Source organism: Triturus cristatus, chromosome 4_1 (genome assembly GCF_964204655.1).
Source record: "Triturus cristatus chromosome 4_1, aTriCri1.1, whole genome shotgun sequence".
NCBI classification, from domain to species: domain Eukaryota; kingdom Metazoa; phylum Chordata; class Amphibia; order Caudata; family Salamandridae; genus Triturus; species Triturus cristatus.
In genome coordinates this window covers 42302603-42320168 of record NC_140585.1, presented here as the reverse complement: position 1 = coordinate 42320168, position 17566 = coordinate 42302603, and the positions used below count along the sequence as shown (strand labels likewise).

The 17566-nt window shown below is 43.1% G+C and overlaps 1 protein-coding gene and 1 long non-coding RNA gene across 3 annotated transcripts in view; one reads left to right on the top strand and one right to left on the bottom strand.

The window, feature by feature from the left end:
* The window catches only part of CD6 (CD6 molecule), a 245136-nt gene that overhangs the window by 19053 nt on the left and 208517 nt on the right, over positions 1–17566 (top strand). The window lies entirely within an intron of this gene.
* Positions 2773–17566, bottom strand: part of LOC146839418 (uncharacterized) — a 76836-nt gene continuing 62042 nt past the window's right edge. Inside the window, exon 3 of the long non-coding RNA XR_014981076.1 lies at positions 2773–2899. This is a non-coding gene — a long non-coding RNA (uncharacterized LOC146839418). The remainder of the gene's footprint in view (positions 2900–17566) is intronic.

Sequence of the window (17566 nt, the reverse complement as noted above, 5' to 3'; positions counted from 1 at the left end):
CATGACGAGCTGGACTCGTCATGGGCACAGCGCAACCGCGGCCCATGACGAGTCCAGCTCGTCATGGGCACAGAAGGGGTTAAAGCACACTGAGGTAGATAGATTTCCTCTCTGCCTGTATACATAATAGCTTGGTGGCTACAGATTCCCTACCATTACACAGTCATTCGTAGTGATGGGCGGTGGGTTCTCACTACTAGCAGATATGATCAGTCACTAATGACAGAGGATGCTGCTGACGCGTGTATGGTTTCTTTGCATTGAGTTGTGCTTGAAGCAAATGTGTCTTCTAGATCTCCAGCCATCGAGCTAATAAAGGAACAATATATTCTTCCACATTCAGGGAAGATTTTTATCCTACCCTGGGCAGATTATGTTGGAGTCAAGAAACACAGACACTGCTGGGGCACCAGAGATTTAGAAGAACTTCACCCATTCTGTTTGAAGAGACCACAGACCTGCCCCAGAGAGGGGCACCACACATCTCCTCTGCCCAGCAGATCCTGTCCCCCCTGTGCTGCTGTTTTACCTCAAGGGGCTCAGGCTTTAATCTGCCTCTCTATGCAAACACAGACAGGCGCCCCTTCAAGCCAGTCCTGTTGGCTTCCAAAGAGAAAGTTATTATTTAGTATTGTTAGGGACTCTGGAGAAGTGTGGCTCACTGGTTAGAGAAGGCATACCCTGAAGCAGAGGTCAGACCCGGGACCAGGGTTCAATTCCCGACGCGGCAGGGTCTGAGCCCAAGTGTCCACGGACTCGATAATTCTCACTTCGGTGCCTACTCAAATCATGGGTTCACACTCTGCAACTCTGGGCAATAGCTTGCTTAATCTCCACAACGGCCCCCCCGCGGCGGGATGCCTGGCTTTCACCTTGGGGATGCCCAGTACGGGTTATCTCACAGGGAAAAACCAGGACGGGTTCCCAATGCAAGCGCCAAGATGCCCAAGGGTAAGTTGAGCGCTATATAAGCACACATATTAATTATTATTAATTATTAATTAATTATACCCAGTGATCAGTGGAGTTGTTTCATTTAGATTTAAATGATGAAATGTAGTGTTCTGACAGTAGTTAAGACTTCACTTGAAAATAAACGCACAAGTACATTTTTTCAGTTAAATTATAAAACCTCTTGACAGAACCTTTTTCAATAAGATTTAAAATAAATGAAGGGGGCATGCAGTACTTCGAAAGGAAAAGAGTGTGCCCGATTTAATGACCCTGAGGCGGTGCGATGTTCCATGAGATGCTGATGATGGCTGTAATTATCCTTCTCTTCTTTAAGTAATCCCAGGTAAAGACCCCATGTTCTGGAGAGGAGGGTCCATCTTAGGTTTTCATGTCATCCGATGAAGACGCACTTTCCGTGATACCAATGGGCCTGGCTGCGGGTGGTTTTCACGATCCAACCTCTAGGTGAATACCCAAATGTGTCAGGATGTTGCAATTTTTTGTGGCCTTGTGGACTTTCGAGTGGACATCTCATGGCCAGACTGCCCTGATGTGCAAAAATAAAAGCCAATAAGGCAGTTTTAGGGTTAGATTCACTCTCAAACCCAGACAAATTTGTGTTACAAATCCAAGTCCCTTTACCATTAATATGGGAAAAAGTGACGTACCGGCAGCGCACAGGGCTTGTAAGTAATCCCCAAAGAATTCAATATGAAAAAAGCGTGATAATTTGTTCTTAGTTATTAGATGTAAAATAGTCCTTGGAGCGCCTCGTGCATTGCAATGGAAGGACTCAATTGGAGGTCGATTGATACACTAAACAGCCATTCACCTGATGGGGATAAGGGACTCATCCAAAGCCCACTGTGGGCGTACATGGGCTACAATCGGTCGAACAGACAGAGTCAGGGCCAAAGTCAGACCTTTACCACTGGCCGTCTTGGCCAATTCACTGCACGGACCGTGATTCTGTTTTTTTGTGAGGCTTCATGACTCGCATTCATCATCTCAGAGTATAATTCACTGTCAAATACCAAGAGCCTGACTTCAACAAAAGTTGACTATATGTTTTTAAACTGGAGTGTAGAGACTGCCAAATAATATACTACAGTATTCAACTTACTGCTTTCAATAAACATGTTCCATAATAATCTCAACAAAGCAAGTAGTGTAAAAAAATAAGTATGAGTTACAACTAGGGCTCCCGATTGTATGGTATCTATTTTGTTAAGATTTTTGTCTGCATTTATCCATATTTATTTTTTGGCCATTTTATTGGTATTTATCCATAATTTGTTTGTGTTTTGAAAATAAATGGAGTCGTAAAATGGTATATTTCCACATTTATTTAACAGATACACCTGTACTTATGCTTTAATGGCTTTCACGTTTTAGGAAATTAGGTAGCAAAATATAACAAAACACTGCACCCACAGGTGTATATTAGCATCACATACAAATATATATATGTTAACATATGCCTGTATTTAATATAATCTCCTCCTGTTTTTTAACCTATGCTGCCTATCTGCTCAGCTATTGGCCTGGAATCCACAAAAGACAGCCTGGATAGTCACTCAAAAGAAGCACAATTTACTGTTTTTAAAAATAAATACAAACAGGACACACATTGCTTTATCTCTGTATTTAGCTGTAAAAATAAGTGAAAACAGAATACTGGTGACCTTTGTTACAGCTTGTGGTTTTGGTGATGTAAGTAAACCACTGGACCTTTACTCATGGTTTATGACATCTGCAGGCCCTGTAGTAGTGCACATTCTAATATTCTGTCAATTATTATCTATACTTACAGCATTTAAATGATGTGCACAAACTGAATGGGCTCTTCGGCATTAAATACTTTATTAACATCAAACTCAGCTGCAGTCTTCTTGCTGATCTCACAAAGATGAGCGTCTGTGACGATAAAGACAGGAAGTGGGAGCTGCAGGTTAAAGAGAGAGGACCTGATTCACAAACTGCATTTTGTAGTGCGTAAAATAGTACTACAGTATTACTGCTTACTATAACATTCACTTCACAAACCTATGGGGGGAGACCTTGGCCTCTGCTTAGCCCCGTTTCCATGCTGAGATTCCTCCACCTGTAAGTTTACTACTTAGCAGTAAATGTAGAAGGGTCCAGGGGGCGTGTCTGGAAAATGGGGACCACTTAGTACTAAAGAGAGGGGTTTAGGTAGGGGCAAGAAGGAGTTTAGGGAGGGATATGCTGATACAAAATCCCACCCACAAAAGAGTAACACCATTACTGTTCACAAGCAACACTTTTAATATTATAATTGCCAAAAAGGCCACAAAACAGTTGTAAATATACTCCACCCCTGCCTAGGAGTAAATCTAATACCACACACCACTCAAAGGTACTGCAACAAACTCCTATAGGAAATATTGGAGGAAATACTTAAAATAGCACCCCGTAAAGGAAATATAGGTGTGTGTTTATATATGTACAGTTGTAAACAACTATTTTTAGAGCTAAAAGGTATATTGCATTTAAATTTAAATATTTTATAAATTTAATAAGTAATATGTTACTTGTGGAACTAAACTTTTATATTTTTGATAAAAAATGCAAAGTATAATAAAATAATCAAAACAAAACTTTAAATTAGGGTTACTAAATACTACTTAAATATTAAAATGCTAATGACATATCATTTAAAAAATGGTTTTAACAATTATATTTATATATTAAATGAATATAGTTACGGTATTAAGTGATTTAATGAACATTGCATTTGATGAGTTACTCCAATATAACTTTGTATTAGTTCTAAGTTAATAATTATTATTTTTACTTAATTAACATTTTTATTTTACATTAAAATATCTTTTCTATTTTTTTAAGAATGAATAAAGTTTATTATTTTCTCCTATACCAGAGTGTGATCTTCAACTCAGTGGTGGAGATCACTGCCTGTGTGTGAAATGTTACTAACAGTACCAGTAACTTTACATTCATAGAGTCAGTCTTAGATGCCTCGACTGCCTGGTTCCGGGTGGTAGAGACATGTAAGCATATTGTAAAGAGTAAATCTTCACTCAGAAATGGTGAATAGCAAAAAGTATAGATTTACCCTTGATTTAAAAGTACATTTACACATGAGTAAATCAACAAATGTAAATTGACCTTTGTGAAAAGGGCACAGGATTTTGTAGTAGGTGCTTAACCCAGAAGCAAGAGAGGTCATTGCCTTCAAAGAACCTTCATTGTTTGTAGACACAGTTAGAGATCTGACCACTTGAAAGAGTGCTTCGCTCGCGCACAGTCCCCCCTCAATAGGCTCAGTAGCCACCTAGGTCAGTGTTTCCACTTGTCTATGTTTGAAGACAACATTTTCTTGAAATAGGGTGAGAGTTTAGAGTAACTTTGGGCATGTGGTAAGCCATAGCTTCCTTTGTTTGCTTATGTATGTAGTTTTCAGATAGACAGAACTTTTTTGTTTTTTAAAGTGCTGTTTAAAACAGTCGCCGGTTCTGTAATGGTGACACTGCTTCAGCGTCAAGTATGTATGTATGTCTATTCCTATAGCATGAACGTAGCCAAAGGCAGCAGACTACGGAACATGGTCAAAGACGAGCATAAAGTGAACGAGTACAAGAGAGTAAACTGGGCTGTGGACAGTTGATGTGTGTGATGTAATGTTTTGTCAAGAAGTTAGTCTTCAACTCTCACCTAAATTGGAGCACCGTTGGTGCAGTCCTAAAGGACGCATCGAGGGAAAGGCCTGCGGCCTTCTGTTTTTTACACTTCTTAGTCTGCAGTCTGGTAGTGTCCTGGCTGTGGGTGTGCCGAGATCCAGCAGAGAGGGTGAGCTTGTCTAAAAACAAGCCGAGGTGCCGCCGTGATGACTCTGTAAATGATGCCTCTGGTTTTGAAGATGGTGTGAGCTGGCAAAGGATGTTGATGGAGTCCCATCAGGACATGGGGGATATGATCTTATTTCTTCAGGCCCTGGGTGGGACATGTAGAATGCCCCTTAGAGATTTACTCCCATACAATCCATTACGTATTGTAGGTTTGACAAAGTGATCCTCTGATCTCACTGGCCTAAGTCTGTAGTCCTAACTTGTGTCTTTTATTCTAACTGATCTTAGTCTGTGCTCCTAACATAAATGTCTTTCACCTTCCACTGTCTGTTTGGATACATTTAAGAGCACCCGGAATATTCTTTACAGTTGGCCTATTGTCTTGGGTGGTATACTAAGTCTGGTGAAATTTTGTTTACGCAGGCATAAATTGTGTGTGATTTCCAGTATATAGCAATCTGCTTGTCACTCAAAATGCCTGAGATTATGCCATTATGCCACATCACATAATTAAGATTTTATTCAGGTAGAAATCTCATCACAGGAACACAGGAAGAGCGCAAATGAATACAATGGCTGTTGTTCATGCACACTTCAGTTTGTTCTATTTTTTAGCAGGAAATGTGCTTAGGAGACATACTGAGCTAAACTACAGCCCATAATGTCATACTGTCATTATATGTAATAATGCATCATTTCATGTAATTTTTGGGGTGTTCGGCATAGTTTCAGCAAAGGAAATTATCCAAATTTTGCCCATGACTAGAAACAGAGATCTTTAATGGAATTAATTGATTTATTTAAACTCTTAATCAGATACTTCAGGCACTTGGAGATCTGCTTCACTACTTGTTTAGACCTGTTGGCTCTAAAGCCAGTGGTCTTTCCAAGGTCTTGAGTGATGTTTGAATTACGCTCGATTTTTACAGATGACTAGTGGCCAGTGGTGTGTCATGTGTGTAAAAGTAATGAATATTTAAAATCATACCCAATAAATTTTTCTCTTTTGCCATATATAGCTATTTAAAAATTGTTCATATATTCTTCTGACCATTCAATAGATTTAACCCTGTAATCACATGACTCCATTGTCCTTTTAACATGTAAGAGGCCAAGGTAATGTGTGCTGTGTGTGCCCCAATTTTTTTTGCATCATTTCAAAGTAGTCATAATCAGAAGCAGAACCACACTCACCAAAATCAAAACTTAATATGAGTTTATGCTCTGTTGCATTAGTTATGGATCTTTTTAGTCTATTATGCTGGGACGCCATAGATAGAAAATATTTCTGCCATTTGTATTTGGATTGTGAAGCATTTGGAAAGTACCTGGAGAGCCACAACATCCCCCAGAGCACCTTAAACAACTAAGATCAAGGAGGAGGAATTACAACAAACACATTAGAATCTACAAAGCTAATTTCTTCAAAGATCAACTAAACAATGCTAGAAATCGACCAGGAAAACGATTCAAAATTATTAAACTTCAATCGGCTCAACATCCCACCGACTCCTCTGTAGGCCCCAACCCGCAGCCCAACTGCAACACTTTTACCGCCCACTTCTTAGAAAAATCCCAAATGATAGAAAAAGAGCTCCTTACAGCAAATTAATAACTCTCATTGTCGCTTCCACCTAACCCCATCGGGCCACAATCGGCACAAACACCTATCCAGCATGATCTTACCCTCAAAAACAATGCATCCTGGAACACTTTTAAAATCTTTGAAGAAAATGACATCCTCAAGTTAATAACAACACTCAAACCGTCAAACCACTTCTGCGATCCACTTCCAGCCAACATCTTCAGCGAGATCAAAACTGCTCTTATACCCACCCGGACAAAGATAGTGAATGCATCTCTATAGCAAGGAACCCTTCCAAGCTGGTTAAAAGAAGGACAGGTAACCCCTATTCTTTAAAAACCCACTGCTGACCCCACAATTCCAGATAACTACTGTCCAATATCCACTATTCCTACACTAGCAAAACTTCTAGAGAAGTGCGTCCACTCCCAACTATGCAACCATATCGCCCAATTCCACCTTATTGACCAGTTCCAATCATGCTTCAGGCAGAACCACAGCACAAAAACAGCCATGACCCACATTTTCGATGACGCACTCAGAATACTAGATCAAAACGAATCCTGCCTCCTAATCCTCCTAGACCTATCATCAGACTTCGATACGGTCAAACATATCAGTCTCCTAGACCTACTTGACCACAGAATGGGTTTATCAGGAGCTGTCCTGAAGTGGTCCGCCTCCTTCTTAGACAACCAAACTCAAAGAATCCAGATTAACCAATCGCTATCCTCGAACACACCGGTCACCCTGGGAGTCCCTCAAGGTTCCACCTTATCTCCTGTCCTCTTCAATCTATTCATGGAGTCCTTAACCGAAATTCCGAAACTCTCCAATATCCACCACCACATGTACACAGATGATACCCAACTACACCTAAAAAATATAATTGGCGGATGACATCCGCCTACTCAACACAACTTTACAAAAAACCCACATCTGGCTGACAAAAAACACCTCAAACTCAATGCGCTCAAAACGGACTTTCTCCTAATCTCTCCACCACGAGGACAAGGTGACATAGTAAATTAGATGAAACACCTAACAGCCCTCATATGCAAACCTCACATTATCAATTTCACAAGATCACTGGGAATAATACTGTACAAGAATCTGAACATGAGGGAACACATCAGCACAGCCACCAGAGGAGCCAACTCTCATATGAGCTTTCTCAGAAAACTAACACCCTTCCTCAACGACAATGACCTAAAAATTCTACCCAGTATAGACTATGGGAATACAACCTTATGTGGCTTGCCGAGATCCAGTCTGGCTCCTTTAAGAGCCTCACTCAACGCAGCTGCAAGACTCGTCACTGGCTCCAGAAAGAACAACCACATCACCCCGGGTCTAAAGGAACTGAATTGTGTCCCTTATGAGACAGGAGCACAGCTAAAAATTGCATGCATGATGCACAAGGCCCTGCACCTCAATACACCAAATAATCTAGCCAATAAACTCGAAATATCAGGCAATAGCAGAATTCTGAGAAGCACCAACACCCTGCTATTGAAAACACAAAAATGTAAGAAAAAGAAAACCTACATACGCACCTTCTCTGGCCTAGCACCGAGGATTTGAAACGCCCTGCCCCAAGCAATCAGAATGAACCCCTCCACCACCTTCTTCAGAAATGAATAAAACTCTCCCCTGATCCCAGCCCTGATGCAAGTTGATACCAACCAGAAGCTGCTCATCAACCAAGAGCCGTGCTGATCTCTAAACGAGAATGACCAACACAACCATGACCTTCAACAAGTACTATCAAACATATACGATCTCTTCTTAGATACTCATTTATATGTGACTAGCGTGCAACTTTTCTTATGATGTAACCCTTGTAAAGCGCTCTGATACCCTCATCAGGTCTAGTCCGCGCTATATAAAACTCTATAAATAATTAACAATAATTAAATAATTTAATTCTGATTCATTGCACCTTACTTTATTCCAAACATGGTGCAAGCTGACGTTCACTGTTGGGAGTTTAGACCTATTTTAGGGCTAAATAACTCAGCTGTTGGAGGGACCTTATGTGATGAACAGAAAAAGAGCTTCAAGAATCTACTGGAGAGGTTCTTTGGAACCTCCTACAAGTAGATTTCTCAAACTGAGGCTTCTGATTGGGCAGACCTCGTGTGCGTCTGAGGAAAACGAGTGCTCTTGCTACACTTTAGGCCGCGTTGGAAAGCTTAAGCTCAGTACAGAGAACCTGAATTGGTTGAAGGGACAAGTAAGTCGTGCAGATTGTCAGATCCCTTTGGACTAATCTGTTATTACGAAAAGTTATGACAAAGGTAGTAGGTCTAACGTGTATATATTTAAAAATCGTTAAAGCAAATGGGCCTTTATGGGTGCATTGTTATTAGTTTGTGTTCAAGCCTGCTATCAGGTATTTTGTTACATGTAATCTCATAGACTCGCTTTGTAAGGAAGGAGTTTGTTGATGGCGGCCCTCTCTGACAACCCCTCAGGGTACAATATTTGAACTGTGAAAATCTCTGTTGGCCCAACTTAGGGGGGATGTGTAATGTTTTGTCTGTTCTAATTGTGCACATATTTATCATTTTTTATCTGTATGACAGTGGTTGACCTGTGGAAAAGCTGATGTTCAATACTTTAGGTCTGACCTGGTTATGGTGACAAGTCAGTGATAAAAGCTGCAGGCCTGATTGGTTCATTGGGGAAAGTTAAGTTAGATGCCGTAGGTATCATCTGATTTTCTTGAAAAGTTACAACAAAGGAAATTGCGCTGTCACAAATAGAGAAAAACACACGTTAAAGTCAACAGGCTTTTAAGAGTGGATTTGTATTCCACTCTGTTAAATCTTACAGACAAGTATTTTCTTACACTGAATCTCACAATTTACTGTAGTAGGTAACATTTTTGTTGTTGTTTCTGACAAATCCTGAGGGTAGAAGATTTTTGTTGTGATAATCCTTGTAAAGCCGATTTAGGAAGACTTGCATATTGTTTTACCAGCTGCAATTTTGTACATATTTAAATTTAATGATTGGTTCTTTGTGGCCAAAACTATGCTCAATACCGGAGGTCTGAGCTGGTTATATTAATTTTTCTAAATTTCTTTATTGATTCTTTATTATAATATGCCTCAATCAGTGTGAGATCTTATGCTAAATGCATAGACAGACATGATAAGAATGTCTATAATATTAGTCAACTACTTAGTCAATGATCAGGGTAGGAGCGGCCATCTTTGGACGGGAATTGGAAGGTGGTAGGGAATTTATCCCATTGTTGCGAGAGGGGATATTTATGAAGACCCCACGTTTCCTCCGTGTTAGGCCTTACTTTCAAACAACTGTCTCCATGCAGCCTTACGTAGGATTGTGTATCACTGCAATGTTAGTGATTTGTGTATTTTACAAGGAAGACGGCAAGGTCAAGAAACTTGGGGGCCGATTAGTCCGCCTGCCATCGTAGCGGTTACGGGACCGCCTGTGAGGCCGAGGTCCCGCACTCCAAATCATGATGCGACCGCCACCGTGGCGGTCGCATCCAGCGATTTCACATTGCGGACGGTGCTACTGGCTGCAGCAGTGTTGGAAATTGCATGTTGTGCATTACCCTGCAAAACGTGGCAGGCACCACGCGGTGCCTGCCACCTTGTGCATGGAAATGTCGGAGGGTACCATGGTTACCCCCCCAGTGCACATACATCCTCCCCCACGCAACGGGCCCCCAAACCCAGCCTCGCCAGACTTTCCCTGGTGGTTCCACCGCCAGGAAAGGCTGGCTGAGGCCAGCATTGTAATCTGGCATGCGGTGCCTGCCAGGCACCGCCACCATTTTACCCATGTTGACCGCTCCGCCAGGCAATTGTGACGTTTGCTTGTGGCGGAACCGTGGAGGGCAGTCTTTGAGACAGCCGCAGTCACAAAGCGATCCCCCGCCATCCTAATGTGGTGGTGGGGAAATGGGAGTCAGATGGTGGAGGGACCGCCATCGCACGGGTGGCAGTGGCGGTCTCTCTGCCATCGTAATCGGCCCCTTAGCTATTGATTTATTTTTCTTGGTGCGTGGAAAGGAACCTAGTCTTCAGATCTCGCAAATGTGCGGTGAGGGGAGACCCATAACCTCCATCAGTTGAGCAGTTATCCCTCACCAGTATGTAGACAGGTCCACACCAAATGGAGCAGGTTGGCGTTCACCTGGTTCTATCGGGGACAACTGGCACAGGTAACAGGGAAATATGTGTACATTTTGACAGGTGACAGATAACCCCTGTGCAAGGCATAGAATTGAATCAATTTAAACCTCACGTCTGGAGACTGTTGTTGGATATGACAGTATTGTGTTACTTTACTTCCCGTACTATTGTGCCCGTAATGCTATTGTGTTACTTTACTTCACTTCTCACTATTGTGCCAGTAGTACTATTGTGATAATTTCCTTCATATTATTGTGCCAGTAGTACACTATTGTGTTACTTTACTTCTCACTATTGTGCCAGTAGTACTATTGTGTTACTTTACATCTCACTATTGTGTCAGTAGTACTGGTGCATTACTTTACTTCTTACTATTGTACCAGTAGTACTATTGTGTTATTTTCCTTAATACTTTTGTGCCAGTAGTACTATTGTGTTACTTTACTTCACTTCTCACTATTGTGCCAGTTGTACTATTGTGTTACTTTACATCTCACTATTGTTTCAGTAGTACTATTGTGTTACTTTACATCTCAACTATTGTGTCAGTAGTACTGTTGCATTACTTTACTTCTTACTATTGTACCAGTAGTACTATTGTGTTACTTTACTTGTTACTATTGTGACATTAGTACTATTGCATTGTTTTCTTTGATACTATTGTGCCAGTAGTGCTATTGTGTTACTTTACTTCTCATTATTGTGCCAGTAGTGCTATTGTATTCGTTTCCTTCTCACTATTGTGCCAGTAGTACAATGGTGCTACATTACTTCTCACTAGTTTGTCAGCAATACTATCCTGTCTCTTTACTTCTCACTATTGTGCCAATAGTACGATGGTGCTACATTATGTCTCACTATTGTACCAGTAGTATTATTGCATTAAATACTTATCACTATTGTGTCAGTGATACTATTGGATTACTTTTCTTCTTACTATTGAACCAGTAGTACAATTGTGTTACTTTACTTATAACTATTGTGCCAATAGTACTATTGTATTGCTTTGCCTATTACTAATGTACCAGTAGTGCTATTGTGATAAGTTACTTTACTTATTACTATTGTGCCAGTAGTGCTATTGTGTTACTTTACTTATTACTATTGTGTTAGTAGTACTATTGTGTTACTTTACTTATTACTATTGTGCTAGTAGTACTATTGTGTTACTTTACTTATTACTATTGTGCTAGTAGTACTATTGTGTTACTTTACTTATTACTATTGTGTTAGTAGTACTATTGTGTTACTTTACTTATTACTATTGTGCTAGTAGTACTATTGTGTTACTTTACTTCTCACTATTATGTCAGTAATACTCATTTGTTACTTTACTCCTTACTATTGTGTTAGTGGTACTATTGTGCTACTTTACTTCTCACTATTGTCAGTCGTACTAATTTGTTAATTTACTCCTTACTATTGTGTCAGTAGTACTGTTGTGTTACTTGACTTCTTACTATTGCGCCAGTAGTACTATTGTGGTACTGTACTTTTTACTATTGGACCGGTAGTACTATTGTGTTACTTTACTCCTTACTATTCTGCCAGCAGTTTTTCAATAAGAAGTCACATATGTCTTGTCAGTGATTCTGTGTGAGATTGGCCGTTCGTCCTAGGTGTACAATTCAGTCTAATTCATTGCAATGGTGAACTATGGAGGTTTCCCAGGAATGTTGTTCACATTTGCCTTATCTTCCATGTAGGAGAAGTGGCACAGTCGGCAGGCTGCACTGGCCGTGGTGGTTGGCGAGCCCCAGGACTCGAGTTGTTCAGAAAGGGTCTGGTGGTGCTAGGTGCAGGCATACCATATATGTAGCGGGGCCCTTTTCTTGTTCTCTTTCTTGGTCCCCCGTGTTGCCTGTGGGCTGCTGTGTTTCCAGATATTCAATAGAAAGCATTCGGTCCAGGACTCTGCAGCACTGACTGCGATGGTTGGCAGAATAAGGACCTTGTTTACTCCGATGCGTTAACTCACCCTTTGTCTACTTTCACAATTTTTGGCACAACTTAATCCCATTTGAGCCGGTCACTGCCCACTTCAGTAGCCTCTCTGTGAGCAGCAGAACCTGCTGTTCTCTTTGCGTGGATAAGGGGTCAGCGAGGCTTCCATTGAATAAACCTCTGCCTCTGCTGTTACTGGCTTTGGGCTGAGTTGTCAGACAGGGTCCATGACCCCCCTAGGTAAGGCCACACCCTTTGAATCTCGATGTGAGTTTCGACAAAAAACATGAAACATAGAAGATTTCAGTATTTGTATCTGCATAACATTCATGATAGCACAGTAAAAACTGCACATTCGACCACAGAATTGAATGTTGTGACTCTGAGACATCCCTCGCAGGAGCCTTGAACATTCTAAACTTTTAGCAAGACCTATGGGGCTCTAGGGAATGTGGGTGCTGCAAAAATTTCACTTCTGACATAGTATATGTTACTCTGTTAGTAGAATCTTATTCGGCTGGAAGTACTCACTGTCATTCCTCAACTAACAAAACGTTGATGTGAAGAAAGCGGTTCATTATATGGTGTGGTTGTGTGACCTCACCGTGTAATAAACGGACAAACCCATCCTGGGTCCAGTCAGGTTTGTTTACAAAATCTTAGCTCAACCCTGGGTAGCTGTGACTTCAAGCAGTCAGGCTTTGTCAAAGGAATTAAGTGGAAAGCATTTAGAAGTACCAAAACCAGTGAATAAGAAAGAAACACAACACAAAGAAAATACAACACCAATTTATAAAAATAGATTTTATTTGAATGAATTTTTAGCCACCAAAGTGAACATAATCCACTGGAGGGTTCTTTGGATGGATGTTATTAAGCAAATCATAAATCACTGTTTTTCATTCAAACTGCAAATAAGCATTGGCAACTACATCCAGTTAGTGGTTACTTGGAAAACTGTGGGTGGGGGTCAGGGATAGTATGAACCTTACCTTACCGAATGACTGAGGGTGGGGGTCAGGGATAGTATGAACCTTACCTTACCGAATGACTGAGGGTGGGGGTCAGGGATAGTATGAACCTTACCTTACCGAATGACTGTGGGTGGGGGTCAGGGATAGTATGAACCTTACCTTACCGAATGACTGAAGTGGGGGGGCTTGCATGTTCCTTTCCCTCAAGCATGCCTGGAAGAGGAGGGTTTAGGAAGTGCTGGAGACCGGCTTTATCGAATGACTGAAGTGTGGGAGTGGCAGGGCTTGGTAGGAGGCTTCCCGCAAGCATGCCTGGGAGAGTGCCCCCTCACAAGAAATGTCCCCCAAGAGCAGCCCTTGGACCCCCCCCTCTGGGATCAGGCTGAGAGGCAGATTGTGGGAGAGAAGTGGGGGTCACACACAAGGGCACTACCCTATGGAATCTGACACAGAGAGAAGTGGGAGTCACCTGCATGGTCCGTCCCCTCTTACATCAGAGGGAGAGAGGGGAGAGAAGGAGGAACCACTCCTATGAAACCCCCTCTCAAATGGAGGGAAGGAGTAGTGGAGAAGTGGGAGTCACCTGCACTCCTCCTCTAAAGAACGGAGCTGGAGGGAAGAGGCAGCCACATTAATCCCCCCCCTAGAATGAGTGAGTGAGCGGCGAGAGTGCACCTTGTGACCGTGGCTTTCTTAGAGAGACAAGGCCTCCGCAGGAGTATGAGTGGAGAAGAGAGTGTCGGAGTAAAACATTCCCTCCAAACTAAGCAAGATACAGGATGTTAAAGGACTCACACTTGAGTGGGTGGGAGGGAGAGAGAGCGAAAGAGAGAAATAGGGAGTGTGAGAGAGAAAGAGAGACTCAGGGGCTGATTTACTTGTTGGCGGAAAGGGGACTCATAATGGTGACGCAGGGGCCATGAGCCTGCTAGATCTCAGTCCCGCTTTTCTTACTGTCTCTCACTGTACTGTGGCCCAAAGACTGGAAAATGCCGGCATCTCTGGCTCTGCTCTTGAATGGCTCAAGGCTTTTTAGAACGAGAGAACCTTTCAGGTTTACGATGATCCCTGTCTCACAGCCACTTATTCCATTCAATGCGGGGTTCCACAGGGCTCCTCCTTGAGCCCAACTCTCTTCAGTGTTTATGTCTGCCCGCTGAGTAGTACTGGCCCATGGCTTGGATCTGTATCATATGCTGACGATACTCAATTGATCCATTTGCTCACCCCTGGTTCTCAGCAGGCATCCAGGGACTTAGATGTCTGCCTTAAGGAAGTACCCAAAGGATGTCAGGCAGCAGCCTCAAACTTATTGGCAGGAAGACAGAGGTGCTGGTTGTCAGCAACAACATGTCCTGATGGAGAGAACTGTTCTGGCCTCTATGACTTGGGGAGCGACCAGTGCCCTCCACTGCAGGAGAAAGCCTCGGTTTCTGGCTGGACAGGAAGCTCACTTTGGAAAACCAAGGTAAAAAACTCTCATCAACCTGTCTTGGACTATTGCGAACACTAAGAAAAGTTATGCAGTGGCTACCAACGTCTCGCAAAAGGGTTATTATACAGAGATTAATTAATTCTCGGCTTGACTACTGCAACTCCCTATTCCTGCGAAGTCCTCAATATGTCCCACAATGCCTACAAATTATTCAGAATTCCGCCGCACACCTACTTTTCAAGCTCCCCAAACATCACTCAGCAGCTCCAGTATTGGCGGCGTTGCATTGGCTCCCAATACATAAGAGGATACACTTCAAGGTTCTATTTATGCCCCATCGAGCGATGCAAGGAAAAGGACCCCTTCTGATTCGAAGACTACTTTGCCCTTAGATGCCCAAGTGATCATTACGTTCTGAGAACTCTTTTCTGTTGACAGTCCCTGAGGTCAAAAAGGTGAGATGTGGCGGACGTTCCTCTGCCTTTCTGACTGCTAAATTGTGGAACACCCTCCCTGCCAATCTGAGACTGGCCCAGCCAGATATCTCTATTGGGAAATTCCCAAAGACTCATCTATTCTAACTCTGGCATGGCTTGCCAAGGCCTTGCAGGTGTCCCTGTCTCAATGACGGAAAATGTTGTAATGCCTTTTGGGGTAGCTGCACGCTATACAAGACATCTTGAATAAAATAGAATGGATTGTTCGCCTGATTTCTGCAGTATCTTTTGGGGTTAGGGGTTTCTAGTTTATGATGTGGTGGTTGGTAGTGGGGGGCAGCAGTTTGATGAGCTCTTGTGTCTTGTGTTGGGGGTCAAAGCTGATGTAGATATTGAGGATTTTTTTGTGGAAGAAATAGGAGAGGTTCTCTCAGAGACTTACGAAGGGGTGATTGAGTTGTTGGCGGCTGGGGGGATGGAGAATTCTTTGATGATGTTGAAGCTCTCGCTGCCTTTGATGGATGTCTTTACCAGTTTGAAAGCGAGGGCTGATTTTCATGGCTCTTTGAGTTGAATGTGATATTTCCTGAGCGTGGACTTGTGTTTCTTGAGGTAGCGTCCCAGCCGGTTCACCATTTTCTTTCCAGCTGTTTCAGTGGTGTTTACTTTTTTAAGTTTTCGGTGAACCAGCTGGCTCATGTATTGGTTCTTGAGTGTCTGACTTTCTTCATGGGGGCTAGGGTGTCTGCGCCGGTAGTGATCCAGTTGTTGAAGGCTTTGATGTCGGTATGCAGGTTGGCGATGAAGTTTGGTTAGTAGGCAATGAGCGTGTTGATCCAGTCTGTATCCTTTATCTTGTTCCAGCTATGTCTAAGGTTTTGTTTTTATTATTTATTTTTGTGATTTTTTTTTTACTGAGGTTTGTATAGCGCGAACTTGACTCAAAGGTATCGGGTATCAGAGCGCTTTACATGAGCACCAGTTGCGTTACATGAGGACACATTCATTCTTTGTTAGGCACGGGGAGCTTAAGGGATTTGCCCAGAATCACAGGATGTTGTGCGTCCCTGCTGAGACGCCAGCGTGGTTTCCCATCTTCAAGGTCGATCGCCCTAGCCGTTAGGCTAACACCTCTTGTTAGTAGCCTTTGCTGCGGGGAAAGAGTGGTGCATCGATGAAGAAGTGGACGATGGAGTGGTCTGTCCAAGTGAGCACAGTGATGTGGCTGAACTTGACCTTGTTGTTGGCTGTGGCGATGGGGTTGAGGGTGTGTCCTGCGCATGTCTTCATGTTTTAGTAATTCAAAGCCAATAGTATGTTTGTCCACCCTGAGACTGAGGGAATGTCTTGTACTGTCCACCCTGAGACTGATGGCCTGCTTCATCGCCATCCATTGTCCACCCTGAGACTGAGGGCATGCTTCAGCATGGTTTATTGCCCACCTTGAAACTCTGGGCCTGCCTCAGTGCGGTCCATTGCCCACCCTGAGATTGGGATGCTTCAGCGTGAGCCATTGTCCACCCTGAGTTTGAGAGCCAATGGCTGAAGTGGTGCTCCAGCGGGTCTATTGCCCACCCTGAGACTGAATGGATGCTTCAGTGTGGACCATTGCCCACCTTGAAACTGAGGCCATCCTTCAGCACGGTCCATTGCCCACCCTGAGATTGGGATGCTTCAGCGTGGTCCATTGCCCACCGTGAGTCTGAGAGCCAAAGGCTGAAGTGGTGCTCCATCGGGTTCACTCCCCACCCCTGAGACTGAGGACATGCTTCAGCGTGGCCCATTGTCCACCTTGAGAATGAGTACATGCTTCAGTGCAGTCCATCGCCCAACCTGAGAACGAGGACATGCTTCAGCATGGTCCATTGCCCACCCTGAGAATGAGGACATGCTTCAGCGCAGTCCATCGCCCACCCTGAGAGTGAGGACATCCTTCAGTGTGCACCATTGCCCACCTTGAGAATGAGGACATGCTTCAGCGCAGTCCATCGCCCACCTTGAGAATGAGGACATGCTTCAGCGGGTCCATTGCCCACCCTGAGAATGAGGACATGCTTCAGTGTGGTCCATTGCCCACCCTGAGAATGAGGACATGCTTCAGTGTGGTCCATTGCCCACCCTGAGAATGAGGACATGCTTCAGCGCAGTCCATCGCACACCCTGAGAGTGAGGACATCCTTCAGTGTGTACTATTGCCCACCTTGAGAATGAGGACATGCTTCAGTGTGGTCC